Below are 15,716 nucleotides of genomic sequence, written 5' to 3'. Positions count from 1 at the left end.
AGCATCCTCCTTTCCAAAATGCCTGTGAACACCTTCTGCAGACCAATGATAATTGAAATACTTTGACAGTTGTTGCAATTCTTTTCCTTTTTGCTAGTTTAACGTTGCACTAAAACATCAAAGGTTTTCAGTGATGCAAGGATGGGAGACAGCCAGAAATGAGAAGGTAGCAGCGATGACCTTAAATAAGATACAGTCCAAACATTTGCTTGGTGTGAAAATTGGAAAACATCTTCAGAGCTGCTGACAGTGTGTTCGAACCCACCAACCTCCAAATGCAATTAACAGCTATAACGCCCGAACTACATAGCCAACTCACTTGATCGATGAATTCCATTGCTCGGGACTTCAACAGGAAGATTTCCCTTTATGTCAAGAAAATTTTCAGAATATTCCTTCCATCTGTCCAGTGATTTGCTATGATCTACAGTCAAGTTCACTTGATTCACCCAACACGTTGTTAATTTCCTCTTACTTTCTAAGATTCTTTAGTACAATCCAGAAAGATTTCCCCTGCTGCTTGACTAAGCCTTTCCAGGTTATTACTGAAATCCTCCCATTATTTCTTCTGTACTCTGTAATAATTTGTTTTGCTTTACTTCTTTTACCTATGTACGATTCCTTATCTACATCAGTCCTTGTTTGGAACCATTTTTGATACGTCTACTTTTACACGCTGCCCTGATATCATTATTCCACCAAGATGTTCACGCTCCCCCATCTTGACACACAGATATTCCCTTGTCAATTCTACTACAGTATCCCTGTATGCCAACCATTTTCTTTCTATATTGTGAATCCGTGTAGTGTCAACTTTTTGCAACTTTTCATAAATCACATCAATGTACTTCTAATGTCCTTATCACTGGAAATTTTCTACCCTTCTTCATCAGAAGATAGACTACACTTTCCTTATCCTAGGCCTAACTTATTCATTTCAGACCAGGCAGTGGTCTGTATTGTTGTAAACTTCTCAGAATACCAGTATACTCCAAATAGATTTTCTGAATTCAGAGACAGTTATGATATAATCTATTATAAATCTGATGCCATTACCTTCCCATGTGTAGTGGTGAACAGCCTTGTGCTTGAATAATGAATTAGAATTGCTAATTGCATATTAGCATAGAAGTCCAGCAAATGCTTCCCATTCCTATTTATCTTCCACACTGTCCCCCCATTTATCCATTATAGTACATCCTTGTATCCTGCAGTTCTATTTTCAATTCTTGCAATGAAATCAGCCATTAACATTCTCCAGTCCTTGCTGTTGAGCCTGCCTACAACATCACTTACTTCATAAAGCTTGTCTACTTCATCCTCATCTGCTCCCTCACATGGTGAATACACCCAGACAGTTCTCATCCTAATTCCTGCAACCACCAAATTTATGCACATCATTTGTTTTATATACCTAACAGAAACTATTTTGTGTGCTACGGTTTTCCTAATGAACATTCCAACCCCACAACCTGCCTTTCCTCTTTTAATACCACTTAAGAATTCCTTAAAATCTCTCTCTTCCTCATTATCTTCCCTTACCCAAACATCATTACTTCTGGCTCATCCAGGCACCTCCTCTTTACTGACTCAGCCAGTTCTACTTTCTTTCTTCTACATATCCCATTAATACTGACAGCACCCTACTGACCTCCATTTCGTTAGCCAAGTTGTTTTCACATAGTCCCTGGCCTGTCAAATAGAAGTGGCACACTGTCACTTACACAGGTCTGAGGCTTGCTAAAAACATTCTGAGTGTGCTTGGTTGATTTTTGTGGAGTAGTATGGTAGCCTTACTGATGTGATGAGAATTCCTCCTCTAATGGTTTAGGGACCCTAGTGAATTGGATAGTCCTAGCCTCCTGAGCAAAAGGAGGGGGATGGTGGTGGTGATTATTGTTTTAAGAGGAAGTACAAACCAGCAACCATCCTCTGTTAATAACTAGAAGAGAAAAAGGAAGTTCAATCCTTCAAAGGATGAAGGAATCAGCAAAAAGAAAGGAAATGGCTACAAATGGCATGAAAATGAAAGACACTCTTTGCCTCACAAACTTAATACTGTCAGGGTCAGAAAAGAACAAGAGTTGACCAAGGGCGGTCAGATAAGACAGGTGAGAGTGAGCAGCCTGGCACAAGTAAGTGAGAGTAATGCCAGGACTCAGCTGTGCATCCTGCAACCACCAACCCATGCTTCTTAGTTGAGCCTCTAGGGTTTCTCTTTTAGTCACCTCTTATGAGAGGTAGTGGTAGTTATTGTTTTAAGAAAAAGTACAACTGGGTAACCATCCTCTCTTAACATTGCTCAAAAGGGAAAGAAGGAGAGGTCCGACACTTCAAAAAATGAAGACAACGGTACACAAAAGACAAGAAAATGAAAGATTTGCTAGGCCTCACAAACCTAATACCGTCCAGGTTGGAAAAGAAAAAGAACTGAACAAGGCAAGTCAGATAAGAAAGATGTAAATGAATATACTGGCATAAGCTCTTGAAGCAATGCCAGACTCAGCTAGTGAAACTGTGGTTGCCAACCCATGCTCCCAAGTTGGGAGCCCCTGGTCCCCTTTTAGTCACCTCTTATGACAGGCAGAGGGCACCGTGGATGTATTCTACTGCCCCCACCAACAGGGGGTGAGCAGCACAAGGAGGACCACAACTGAGAATATGTCTGAGAGTTCCATAGTAATTGGTGTCCCGATTCTCAGGACCACTTATTAGGCAACTCATCTAATGCCCATAGTTTATAAACTAGGATGCGACTACGGTAACCCACACCATGAACAACCTGAAGAAAGAAAAGGAGACAATTATGTTGGCAAGTGAATTTCCCTCCTGTTCCTCTTAAATCATAGAGCACCTGCTAGGTGCTGGTTGCATGAAACTTATCAATTACAAACACTGATGGCATCATTCTTCAGTCAGTGTATCAATTCTTGTGTGTAGTTGTTCAGATAAGAAAAACTTCTACTTACTCAGCTTTCTTCAGTTAATTGGCAACAGTATTTAGGATATAAATAGTATTAGTGTGTGAATTATGATCATAATTTATTTTACATTTGAGGAAAATTCACATTCACTTTGCAAGAGTGAAATACCATTCCACTCTTACAAACTCTATTCTGAAAGTTAAGTTTGTCAACCAGAAAACAGCATGGTCCTCTCATACACATTGTAACCACCGTGCAAGAACTCTTTGTAAATTACTGAAAGATAAGAAATGTTGGTGAAGCGTATGCTGTTCCCATCTATTTTTAGCATGGATGATAATCTTCTGTAGCAATGTAAATGGGTTTATGACATATATTAATGTCAACCAGAAACCATGAGACTGGAGACTCTTCATTTATTCCTCCAAGATGAATCTTACTTTGCATTCTTAACACGTTATCATCTGTTCCTGTTGGACAAACTTAAGGTGGGATACCTGACTGGCATAGTCACAGGCTGTTTATCAAGATGACTGTAGTTCAAATCCCAGCCAATGCACATGGGAATTTTGAAATGGAAATCACGTTCCTGTAGTTCAGATTTTTTGTAACACTGGAGGTCCAATGGCTATGATTTTTATATATACAGCATGTATAACTACAAGCTTCCTTGTATTTTTTGTTGGACTTATAAATTCTATTAATATAAAGCTCCTTTTTTATGAGCATAATGAAGAACATAAATGACAGATGTGTAGTGATCTGAAAGTTGTGGACTTCAGCTAGGCTACCGTATACAAAGAACTGTTGTTTCATCTGAGAATAGAATGGCAGAAATTGAAAAGTATATTTCAAAAGGAGAGAATAGCCACGAAGGACATCCCGGGAACCTGTTCAAACAAACGTTTTATATGCACCTCTAGTTTATTGTAATTTAATTATACTACAATCTTTGCACCTAAAATTAAGACTTGTAAAGATCCTCAAACCTTTGAATACAAATAGTATAGCGTAGTGATATCTTGAAGATAAGTTTCCACTTTTAAGATGGTGGTAGTCAGTACAAATAGATAATAAAAAATAATAATAATAATAATAATCGTATGGCCTCAGCTACCGTGTGCAGACATTTCAATTTGACGCCATCTGGCTGCCTGCTCGTCAATTTCGACGTTCTGTTTTACTCTAGGCCCCCACTAGACGGCAGACTGAATAACCGAAACTCTCTTGGGCGTCTACGGCTGAGATTTAATGAAATTTGTCGGGTAAACACCAAATGTGTCACCAGAGATCTTTTACATGCCGACATTGTATGACATGGAGTGTCGAAAGGACTTTTTTCCGCCCTTCAAAAATCCGACTACCTCTGCCGGGTTTGAACCCGCTATCTTGGGATCCGGAGGCCGACACTCTACCGCTGATCCACAGAGGCAGCTACAAATAGATAAGCACCCACCTAATAATGTCAGGGTCAGAAGGCGACAAAAAGTGACCAAGGGAGGTCAGATAGAAAAGATGAAAGCACCACAGTCAAACGTGATTGTTGATGACATTTTGCTTCTTGAAAAGGAGACAGGTACATACAGAAAGTAAAATTTTTGTTTGTCAAAACAATATTTTTTATTACAAGAATGTTCACAGTATAAAGATTTTTTTCCGTCAAAATACAGTCATTTCTCTTCAACCAATCAATCATGACTGAAATGCATTTGGTACTGTCACCCAAGTGGCAGATTCCCTATCAATTGTTTACCTAGTTTCAAAGTTTTTGGAAATTTATCAAACATTTCCTTCGATAAAAGATTCCATTCTATAATTCCTCTTCCCAAAAATGAATATTAATGCAAATTTGTCCTCTTGAATTTTAACTCTATCTTCGTATTATGATGAAATGAAATGACATATGGCTTTTAGAGCCAGGAGTGTCCGAGGACAAATTCAGCTCGCCAGATGCAGGTCTTTTGATTTGACTCCTGTAGGTGACCTGCGCGTCGTGATGAGGATGAAATGATGATGACTGAGACCTATGCAGAGTCCATTTTCAAGGAATATTTACCGTGTGATGTGGAATGTTGTTGTAGAATATTTCATTTGTAAATCTTTCTTAAGGAATGTTTACTGTATGATGTGGTATGTTGTGGTAGAATATTTTATTCGTATTCCATTTAGCTACCTAACCTGTATGATATAATATATTATTGTAGTATATTTTATTTATATTCCCTTTATCTACCTAAGTAACTACTAGATTGTAAATTATTGTTCTGTAATAGCTGGAACAGTCCAGAAAGGTTGTGATGTGGACTTTTAGAACACGGTGTGTCGATTGTCGATTCTAGAAGCATGTCCTTTCTAATTCTTGAAGATGGAAAGCTTGTGATTAGTGTCTGTCTATGTTCGGGAATATTGTGAAAACATCGTAACTGGATAAAGAGTTATGACTGGTGGATCTGGGTGGCGATAGGCTAAGAGAGGATTTTTGGATATTCCGTCGCTAACGGGCTGAAAAAGGGGGGTGAAATTTGAAAATGAGTGCATCTATATCTCAAAATTTTAAAAGTTTACAGACGTAAAAATTGGTATTTAGAATCTTCTTTAAGAATAAAGAAACACGTATTTCTCGTTTTCGGAAAATCCCAATAGGAGGGGTGAAAAGAGGTGAAAAATGGGTTCAATGCCTTTAACGAGGATACTTATATCTCAGAAACCAATTATGGTTAAAATTCCCGACCATGCCAGGAATTGAACCCGGGACCCCTGTGACCAAAAGTTAGATGTAAAAAAAGCTTAATAATATAAAATCTAACAAACATTTTTAGATAAATAGCTGTGACTTTTACATTTAGACCTTCGTCTGCAAATAAGTATAAAACCCTGGATGATTTTTTATTTGGTAATAAATACAAAACCACAAATGAAAATCCACAGCCTGTTTCCAGTCATTCGACCGGGTCAGGAATGGAATGAATGAAGTCCTCATCTAGCGGCGAGGATAGGAAATGTGCCGTTTGCCGAAGCCTGTCGCACTCCTCTTGGGCAATGATAAATGACTGACAGATGAAATGAAATGTTAATGGAGAGTGTTGCTGGAATGAAAGATGACAGGAAAAACCGGAGTACCTGGAGAAAAACCTGTCCTGCCTCCGGTTTGTCCAGCACAAATCTCACATGGAGTGACCGGGATTTGAACCACGGTATCCAGTGGTGAGAGGCTGGCGCACTGCCGCCTGAGCCACGGAGGCTACAAATACAAAACCACAATTCACATAAAATATTTATTCAAAACACAGCACGTGATCAGAAATGTCTGGTATATGGCCTACATATTGTATATGTTTGAGCTAAATGTACAGTAACTGGTGAGTACCTAAATACATTTTTCGTTGTACAAACTAGTAATGAAAATAAAACATAATATTTTTCAATTTTTATCAAATATTTAATAAGACCAAAGTTTTAGTGAAAAATAAATCCTGTAAATTTTTAACACCTAAAAATCTGTTCCCCAGTGATAATATAATGATATCTATATATATAAAATAACTTGTCTTGACTGACTGATTCATCATCGCCGAGCCAAAACTACTGGACATAAAGAAATGAAACTTTGGGGATACATTTATATTAAGATGTAGGTGCTCACTAGGAGAGGATTTTCGGATATTCCGTCGCTAACGGGCTGAAAAAGGGGGGGTGAAATTTGAAAATGAGTGCATCTATATCTCAAAATTTTAAAAGTTTACAGATGTAAAAATTGGTATTTAGAATCTTCTTTAAGAATAAAGAAACACGTATTTCTCGTTTTCGGAAAATCCCAATAGGAGGGGTGAAAAGAGGTGAAAAATGGGTTCAATGCCTTTAATGAGGATACTTATATCTCAGAAACTGAAGATATTACAGGCCTGAAAATTGGTGTTTGGGATCTCCTTCAAAAATAAGAAAACATATTTTTTGTTTTTGGAAAATCCAACTAATGGAGGGCGGAGTGAAAAGGGGGTGAATTTTTAAAATGAGTGTGTCTATATCTTAAAACTTTAAAAATTTACAGATGTAAAAAATTGGTATTTAGAATCTCCCTTAAAAATAAAGGAACACGTATTTTTTTTTTCATTTTCTGTAAATCCCAACAGGAGGGGTGTAAAAAGGTGAATAATGGGTTGAATGCCTTTAATGAGGATACACATATCTCAGAAACTGAAGATATTACAGAACTGAAAATTTGTATATGGGATCTCCTTTAAAAATAAAGAAACGCGTATTTTTTTGTTTTTGGAAAATCCAATTAATGGTGGTTAAACAGGAGTGACAAATTGGGGTGAATTTTTTGAAAGACTATATCTACAGAACATCTGAGAAACAAAAAATGTTACAGAGGTAAATAGTGGGTATTTGGAATCTCCTGTAAATGTAAAGAAACACAAGTGATTTGTTTTCGGAAACTCCACTTAAGGGGAACTAAGAAGGGGTGAAATTTTAAAATGAGAATTTCTACAGTATATCTCAAAAAACTTAACATGTTACAGAAGTGAAAAATGGTATTTTTTATCTGTATTAAAAATCAAGAAACATGTATTTTTAGTTTTCGGAAATACCACTTGGGGGAGGGAGGGGTAAAAGTGACTGAAAAAGTGTTGAATTCTTTTAATTAGGCTACTGATATCTCAAAAATGAAGATGTTACAGATGTGAAATTTAATATTTGGAATCTGCTTTAAAAGTAAAGAAACACGTATTCTCGGAAAATCCAATGAAGGGGAAGGGGTGAAAGAATTGAAAAATTAATTGACTTAATTGTATGAGAATACATACATCTAATAAAAACTGAAGTTGTAACGGACGTGAAAATTGGTATTTTGATCTCCTTTAAAAACTAAGAAAAACGTGTTTTGGGGGGGAAACCATCTTGGGGGGGCGGGAGTGAAAAGGAGTTGAATTTCTTTCATGAGGACACATAAATCAAAAACTGAAGAAGTTAGAGTCATGATAATTGCTATTTAGAAGATCCTTTACTATTAAAGAAACAAGTATTTTTTGCCGGAAAATTCACTTGGGGGGGGGGGGGGAGGGGGGAGGAGTGAGAAAGGAAGTGAAAAAAGTGAATTTTTTTAATGGAGATACTCATATCTCAAAATTGAAGGTAATAGACGTGGACATTGGGGTTTGGAATCTCCTTTAAACATAAAGAAACATGCCTTCTTTTAATTTTTTTTTTTGGGGGGGGGGGTAAATAAACTTAACGGTGGTGGGGTGTAAAAGGAGGTGAGACCAATTGATTTTACTGTTCATAATGTACTTATAAGGAGCCTCCATTGCTCAGGGGGCAGCGTGCCGGCCTCTCACAGCTGGGTTCCGTGGTTCAAATTCCGGTCACTCCATGTGACATTCGTGCTGGACAAAACGGTGGCGGGACAGGTTTCTCTCCAGATATTTCGGTTTTCCCTGTCATCATTCATTCCAGCAACGCTGACCAATATTTCATTTCATTTGTCATTCATCGATCATCGCCCCAGAGGAGTGCTTCAGCAGCCGGCACAATTCCTATTGTCGCCGCTAGATGGGGCTTTATTCATTCCATTCCTGGCCCTGTCGAATGACTGGAAACAGGCTGTATATTTTCGATGTACTTATTCTGATCATAAACCGATCTTTTTTAATCTTTCCTGGGTTCGTTTTCAACAGCCATCTCTTCCTTCGGAGAACGTTCTTAGATTACAGTAGATTCTCCTGGCATATGAATAAAAATTTAAACACGTTTGAAATAAATGATAGAAATGAGATTGACCGTCAAATTGTTCACCTCTATAATAAGGTCATTAATGCACAGAAGTTTGTCATTAGTATCGCCAGAAATCCCGCACACTTGCCTAAGCGCGACAATGGTGCTGGTCACATTGTCAACAATGACAATGGCAGCAGATGTAATTTACCGCCAAGTAGCGGTCTTGCATCTTGCTGTGGGGTCCAGAACATCTATAATAATAATAATAATAATAATAATAATAATAATAATAATAATAATAATAATAATAATAATAATAATAATGTTCTGGACCGTCGTCAAATGTGCGGACCACGCTGGAAACGGGTCCTGGACGGGTAATGACTAAGAATGCAGTCCTGCCGCGGGTTCAGTACCACCAAGGCACCCAAGACGACACCACGCCGGATCTCCTGAAGGATTTGATCCATATTAAAAATGCTTATAAGAAAAGATGGCAAATATTTAGGGACCCAACTGACCGGTTGGAATACCTAGACCTAGCCCAGGAAGTACGAAGTCGATTGCTGGAAAGAAAGACTGAAAAATGGGAGGAAACTTGCCGTAATCTATTAGAAAACGAGTCAGATCGCGAATTTTGGTGGATTCTCGCAGAAAACGAGTCAGATCGCGAATTTCGGCTGATTATATACCTAAAACAACATTCAATTATAAATTTCAGTATAATACCGTAGCGAAGCACGGGTAACTTGCTAGTTATTCAATAAAATGCCTTTCATTTACTGCAAAGGGTAGCAATGAAATCTCAATAATTTCTCCACCTCTTTCTAGTTCCTCTACTTCCCAACAATCACCTGCTTGTACGCGTATATTATACAAAAATGCACACGCAGTTAGTAACCTGGTTATGTTCCTGATCTTATTTTGTAATTCAAAATACAGACATGGGAAACATCTTTTCCACATACCAATATTGTACTCTTAGTTCCACTTTTAGTTGCTTTCAGTGCATTGTTGTAATTTTGTTTTGGGCGTTCAACAGGATATGGAATAGGAGTGTAAATATAATATTGTGGATAACTACTATCACCAAGTAAATGTCCCTGGATTTGTCCTTCCTTAATCTAACTTACTGCACTATTTTCAAAAATTCTACTGTCATGTGCATAACCAGGACAACTCAAAACTATGGCCAGAATTTTCTTATTGGGTCCACTAAAACCCTGCCATTTATAGAAAAGTACCCTTTCCTGTTCCTGAATATTTCATCATTAATAACTCCTTTGCTTTTAATTGCCACATCAACCAGGCCTATGATTCCAGGGAAACCAGATTTCCTATAAAAGTTCATGTTTAATTTATTGAAATCCTCTTGAAAAAAAGGAAATTTTATGAGTCTTTTGATATGACATTCTGATACAGTTTCTGACTCTTCAAAAATTATTCTGTACATTGTAGACTGGCTCACATGGTACAGATCTGCCCACAGTGACTACAAAATCAAATCAGTTTTAAATGTACAATATCTGAGAATACATAAATCATTCTAGGACCCTGTATTAGTAAAAATGAATTGTATCAGACCTGTTACGAGAAAACAATGCAAATACCTACCCAAAAAGATGATGCATAAAATCACAGTGCTGTCAGCAATTTTAATAATGATGTGATCGGCAAACTTCTCTCGTTTATAACCTCTTGTTGCAAATTATGAGCTGGGAAGACTTGGGAGTAAGAAGATGACCTGCTCAATTAAGAAGTATGTGGTGTGCTGTCAGTGGCGAGATGGCATGGAATGACATTAGTAGATGAATAAGCTTGAGTGAAGCTTTTAAAGGTACAAAAGACCATACGATGAAGATAAAATTGGAATTCAAAAGGATAAATTGGGGCAAATATTAATTTATAGGAAGAGGCATTAGGGACTGGAGTAATTTATCAAGGGAAATGTTTGATAAATTTCTAAGTTCTCTGAAATCATTTTTAAAAAGGACTAGGTAAACAACTGACAGGGAATCTGTTACCTGGGCAACAGCCCAAAATGCAGGTCAATGATGACTGATATTTGTATCCTACAGGCACTAAAAAATCCACAACTGTGGCCTTTACAAAACAGTATCTCTTCTTAAATATTGTTCTTCAAGAGTTCATTTCCAGAGGATTGTCCATGTCTCTAATATACCATTCAGGCATTCAGCAGTCTTCCTCATTGTGAAACTGCACAAACTCTGCAAAATAATTGTCATTCACATCTTTTGAAATTGAATGCCACTTAAGAGAACAAATGTGCTCACACTTATGCAGATGAGTGAATGTTTATTTGATCACTCATTTGTGAATCAGAGTAGAAATGTGAATTAGAAATGAGTATAAGCAACTCCTGAAGGGTTTGCACATGATAAGAGATGACTAAGAATTTGGTCTTAAATATACCCATTTTTGTTTTTAAATCACACAGGAAGTAGCAGTTGTTTAGCTACAAAACTTGGCATACATTTACATCTCAACCAGATAGTTAAATGAGGAGCATAATGATGTGATTAGTTGATAGTTTTGCCACCTGAGGCCATGAACAATGATGATGATGATGATGATGATGCTTGTTGTTTAAAGGGGCCTAACATTGAGGTCATCGGCCCATAATGGTACGAAATGAAATGACAACAAAAAGGTAAAAAAATCCACTGACCAAAAAAAAAAAAAATTAATGAAAAATGAATAGATGGACATGAACCAAAAAACAAAAACAAACAAGAAACAAACAAACAAAAAACAGTGGATCTGACTCAAAAAAGGTCATAAATAACACTATTACTGACCAAGGGACCACTTATAAAGCACAGTCCTGAATCGAGGGTGCTTGATGTCTAAAGGGGCCCAAAAAACAGGTCTAAGGCCCCTCAGAATGGTACATGTCATGAGTAAAATATTATTTTTATTGTTTATTAACGATATTTTCCACTCGAAAGAATTTGAAAAAGGAGCTTCTCCATGTCTTGAGTGCCAAGATATTCCAGGCCTAATCTTTGCGGACGATATCATTCTACTTGCATTAACACCCAGCAAGATGCAAAATAGTATTAATGAGGTAGAGAACTACTGCAAAGAGTGGAATTTAAAGGTTAAGCCACAGAAAACCAGAGTAATGGTCTGTAAAAGGGGTGTTAAGCATTCTAAGACTGAACAGTGGTGGATGGGTAGGACAAAGTTAGAAGTGGTAAAAAAAATCGAATACTTAGGGACGATTATAAGTAGTAATGGAAACTGGTCTGACCAAATAAAAAGATCAAAAATGAGGGGAATAAGTGCCTTGGCTAGTAGCGAAGTATTAGATAAAAAGATGCCTAACGTAGAATACAAAATCCAGGAAAACATATTTAATGCAATAGTTAAAGCTAAAGTACTGTATGGATCAGAAATTTGGGGAGTAGATCAGGGAATTGTAGCTTTAGATGTAATCGTTAGCAAATTTGCCAAAATAATTAGGGGACTACCTAACTGTACTGCAAACAGTGGAGTAAGAATGATGTGTGAAGGAGTGAGTATGCGAGCTGAGATTGCTATAATACCAATATAATGGTCCGTTATTGGACATTATAAACTTTCCAGCTAACTCATTCTTGGTTGCTTGCGTTTCGCCCTCGTGTGCTAAGTTAGGCTCGTCAGTTGGGACTTAGCACACCACCCAAGACGCAAGGCTAGTGCATACCGTGGAGGCCACTGCATAGGCTACTTGAAGCCACCAGTAGTGCCAATGCACTATGAGAGCTATGTCTCATTTTCAAAAATTGATGCCTGCCTGGCCATCAAATGATGTAGATATTGATTCCCATAGGGAACCTAAAATATTTGTCCCGAATGAGTAAATTTATAATACCAATATAATGGTCCGTTATTGGACATTATAAACTTTCCAGCTAACTCATTCTTGGTTGCTTGCGTTTCGCCCTCGTGTGCTAAGTTAGGCTCGTCAGTTGGGACTTAGCACACCACCCAAGACGCAAGGCTAGTGCATACCGTGGAGGCGACGACGACGACGACAAGAAGTTCTTTCATTCCCACCTCGGAATGAGGTGGGCGGGCCGCAGCTAAACCAGTAGCTCTTAGGCCGAGTATATTGAATTTTATAGCGAGAGTGAACATCTTGCGTGTGGCATGTATCGTACATACATAAAGGAGGGAGAAGGGAAAGGGTTTGGCGCAGAGGCAACCGAAACCACCCAAGTCGGACCCCAGGGAGAGGCCACACGACACCCGCCCGCATTAACCCCCGTTATTCCCCATTTATTGAACAAGACAGGTATATATACATACAGGTAACAACATATAATACAAGTAGTAGATTGGAGAGGTGCTTGATTAGAGTTCTTTGCACGTAAAATGACAGAGATAAAGGCAAGAAAAAGAGAGAATGTTAACACACAGTACAGAACGATGCACACGCACATTAGAAACTGTGGGCCAAAAGAAAATGTTGTCGTGATAAGGCCGTGTGCACTAGGTAAACAAAACATTAATGGCCTGATGGTGATAGTAAGCCATCAAGCGAACATACACGAACGAAGAAGCAATTTAATACAGTGCTGTCAAAAGAAGAAGAGGTACAATTACAATACACGTAAAGAAGGGGAAAAGAAACGGTAGCATGTGATAATGGAGGAATAACATCAAGTAATAGTAATGTTAAGATCAGTTCACGAGAAAAAGTCTATGGAGTACAAGCGACAGGTTGTATAACAGAATGGTAAGAGATAGCACGTTAGTGCCATAAAACACTCAGTTAGGCAGCTTGAGAATAAGTACCACTGCCGTCAGGAACATTTCAAACAAGTAATCAGACATAAAATAGCAAATGTAATGGGTAGCAGTGGTAAACGGATAGGGAAGCTACGTGATTGGGGGTGGAATAATATGATATGTACCTGGAATTCTATTATTATTAAAAATATGAGTAGCTAATGGAGATAGTGTAAGCGCTTCAATGATCGAAGGGTTGTGATTGGAGTGACCAGTTTGAAGATATTTAAGTCGAAGAGTATGTAAGTGGGATAGGATAGTGGGAAAAGTATAAAGAGGAATGAAATTGGCAGAAGGTGTATCAAGGGGGAGGCGATAGGCAATGCGTAAAGCATGCCTATCCAGTTTAAGCAACTGTAGATAAAGGCGGCTATCAGCCGGAAGCCATGTCAAAGATCCATAGGTGACGATGGGACGGATGAATGTTTGATAGACGCGGAGCACTTGGGGCGGGCGAAGGCCCCAAGTACGACCTGTAAGAAGACGGAGAGCATAAAAACGGTGAAGGGAGCGTTTGTAGACTTGGTTGATGTGATGATTCCATTTGAGGTTATTTTGAAATTTAATGCCTAGGTACGTGAGTAAGTTAGTCTCGGATAAAATAGTGTTATACATGGTTAAATGGACACGATTGCGAGGTCGTGTAATTCGCGATTTTTTCCGAAAAACGATAAGTTGGGTTTTAGTTGGGTTAATCGAAATGTGCCAAGAGTTGAACCAAGTTTCAAGAACGGTTAAGTAATTTTGGAGATGTTTAGTTAAAGTTTTAGTAGTGGGTGTTAAAGCTAAAATGGCGAGGTCATCGGCGTATTGATATAAACGTAATGGAGGATCAGGATGAGGGATATCGTGGGTATATAGGATATAAAGAAGAGGAGAAAGTGGAGAACCTTGGGCAACGCCAGCCGTTAACGGAAAAGGATAGGAAAGGGTGCCATGGATGTTGATCTGTGCCGTACGGCATGTCAGATAATTGTACAGAAAACGGATAATAGTAAAGGGAAGCGGGAGATGACGAAGTTTATAAAGAAGGCCGGGATGCCAGACCGAGTCAAAGGCTCGGTGGACATCGAGGCAAACTAATGCTGCTGTTTTTCGAGGTTGTAAGTAGGTATGAAGGGAGGCAGAGATATGAAATAAATGGTCATGCGTAGAATGATGAGGGCGAAAACCAGCCTGAGAAATGGGGAGGAGACTTAAGGAATCGAGGTAGGAATTAATCCTTCGACTGAGGATTCCTTCAAGAATTTTGCTAAGAACCGGAAGTAAAGAAATCGGTCGGTAGGAGTGGATATCAGAAGGGAGTTTATTGGGTTTGAGAAATAGGAGAAGGGTGGCCTTACCCCAATGAGCGGGGTAGGCCCCAGTATACAGAATAAAAGTATAAATCGTACTGAGAAGATCAATGAGAAGGGAAGGCGCTTCTTGGATATGCCGGTAGGAGATTCGGTCACAGCCAGGAGAGGTATTCTTCCTATGTTTCAAATAATGACGGATATCGGAAGGTGTAATAGGAGCATTTAAGGGATGGGTATAATCGACATGGGAAAAATGGAGAAAAGAAGGTTGGAGGTCAGAGTGGTCAGGGTGAAAAAAGTTATTTATGAGATGTTCGTCAGGGTGGAGAAAATCAGGGTTCGAGGATGGAGAAAAGACGGTCCGAAAATAATCTGCAAAGATATTCGCTTTGTCTTTATCAGTACGGGGATGGTTAGGAGCATGTAAAATGGGGTAAGTGGGGAGGGGCTTATTCGTTTTAGTGAGTTGTCAAAAAGTCGTCCAGAACTTACGTGGCTCATGATAATCATTTAAGTCGGTACATTTATCAGTCCAGAATTGACGTTTAATAGCCTTTATGTATGATCGAGCATGTCGTAATGTGCGTCTGTGAAGCTGTAACGTAGTCGGGTCTTTGGTGCGAAGATAGGAATGATAATAGTCACGGGCAAGGTGAAGGAGGTGTAAAGCCTTAGGTGGAATAGGAGGTTTAGACGGATGGTAGGAGTGGCGAGGAATATGGAGGTTATCAGAAATGATAATGGCGCGTTCAATAGTCTCAATGAGAGAGTGGAGGGCGGGGATAGAAGTAGGGGGTGAGATACCGTGGAGTATATGTTCTATAGTAGTATGATATTCCTGCCAATTAGCATGAGAAAAACGACGGGTAGGAGGGGGACGAGAAGATGAAACATTTGAACCCGAATAAACACCAGAAATAGTAATAAGGGCCGGAGCATGATCACTTTTGAGTGGAACAAGTTGTTGGATAGTTGGAGA

At 38.7% G+C, this 15,716-nt stretch overlaps 1 protein-coding gene across 1 annotated transcript in view; it reads right to left on the bottom strand.

Annotated features, from left to right (window-relative positions):
- LOC136878843 (protein Njmu-R1) overlaps positions 1-15,716 on the bottom strand; it is a 101,522-nt gene that overhangs the window by 62,235 nt on the left and 23,571 nt on the right. The gene's annotated exons all lie outside the window — the stretch shown is intronic.

The sequence above is a fragment of the Anabrus simplex genome, chromosome 8 (genome assembly GCF_040414725.1).
Source record: "Anabrus simplex isolate iqAnaSimp1 chromosome 8, ASM4041472v1, whole genome shotgun sequence".
In the NCBI taxonomy this organism is placed as follows: Eukaryota; Metazoa; Arthropoda; class Insecta; order Orthoptera; family Tettigoniidae; genus Anabrus; species Anabrus simplex.
This window is presented reverse-complemented; position numbering and strand designations above follow the sequence as displayed.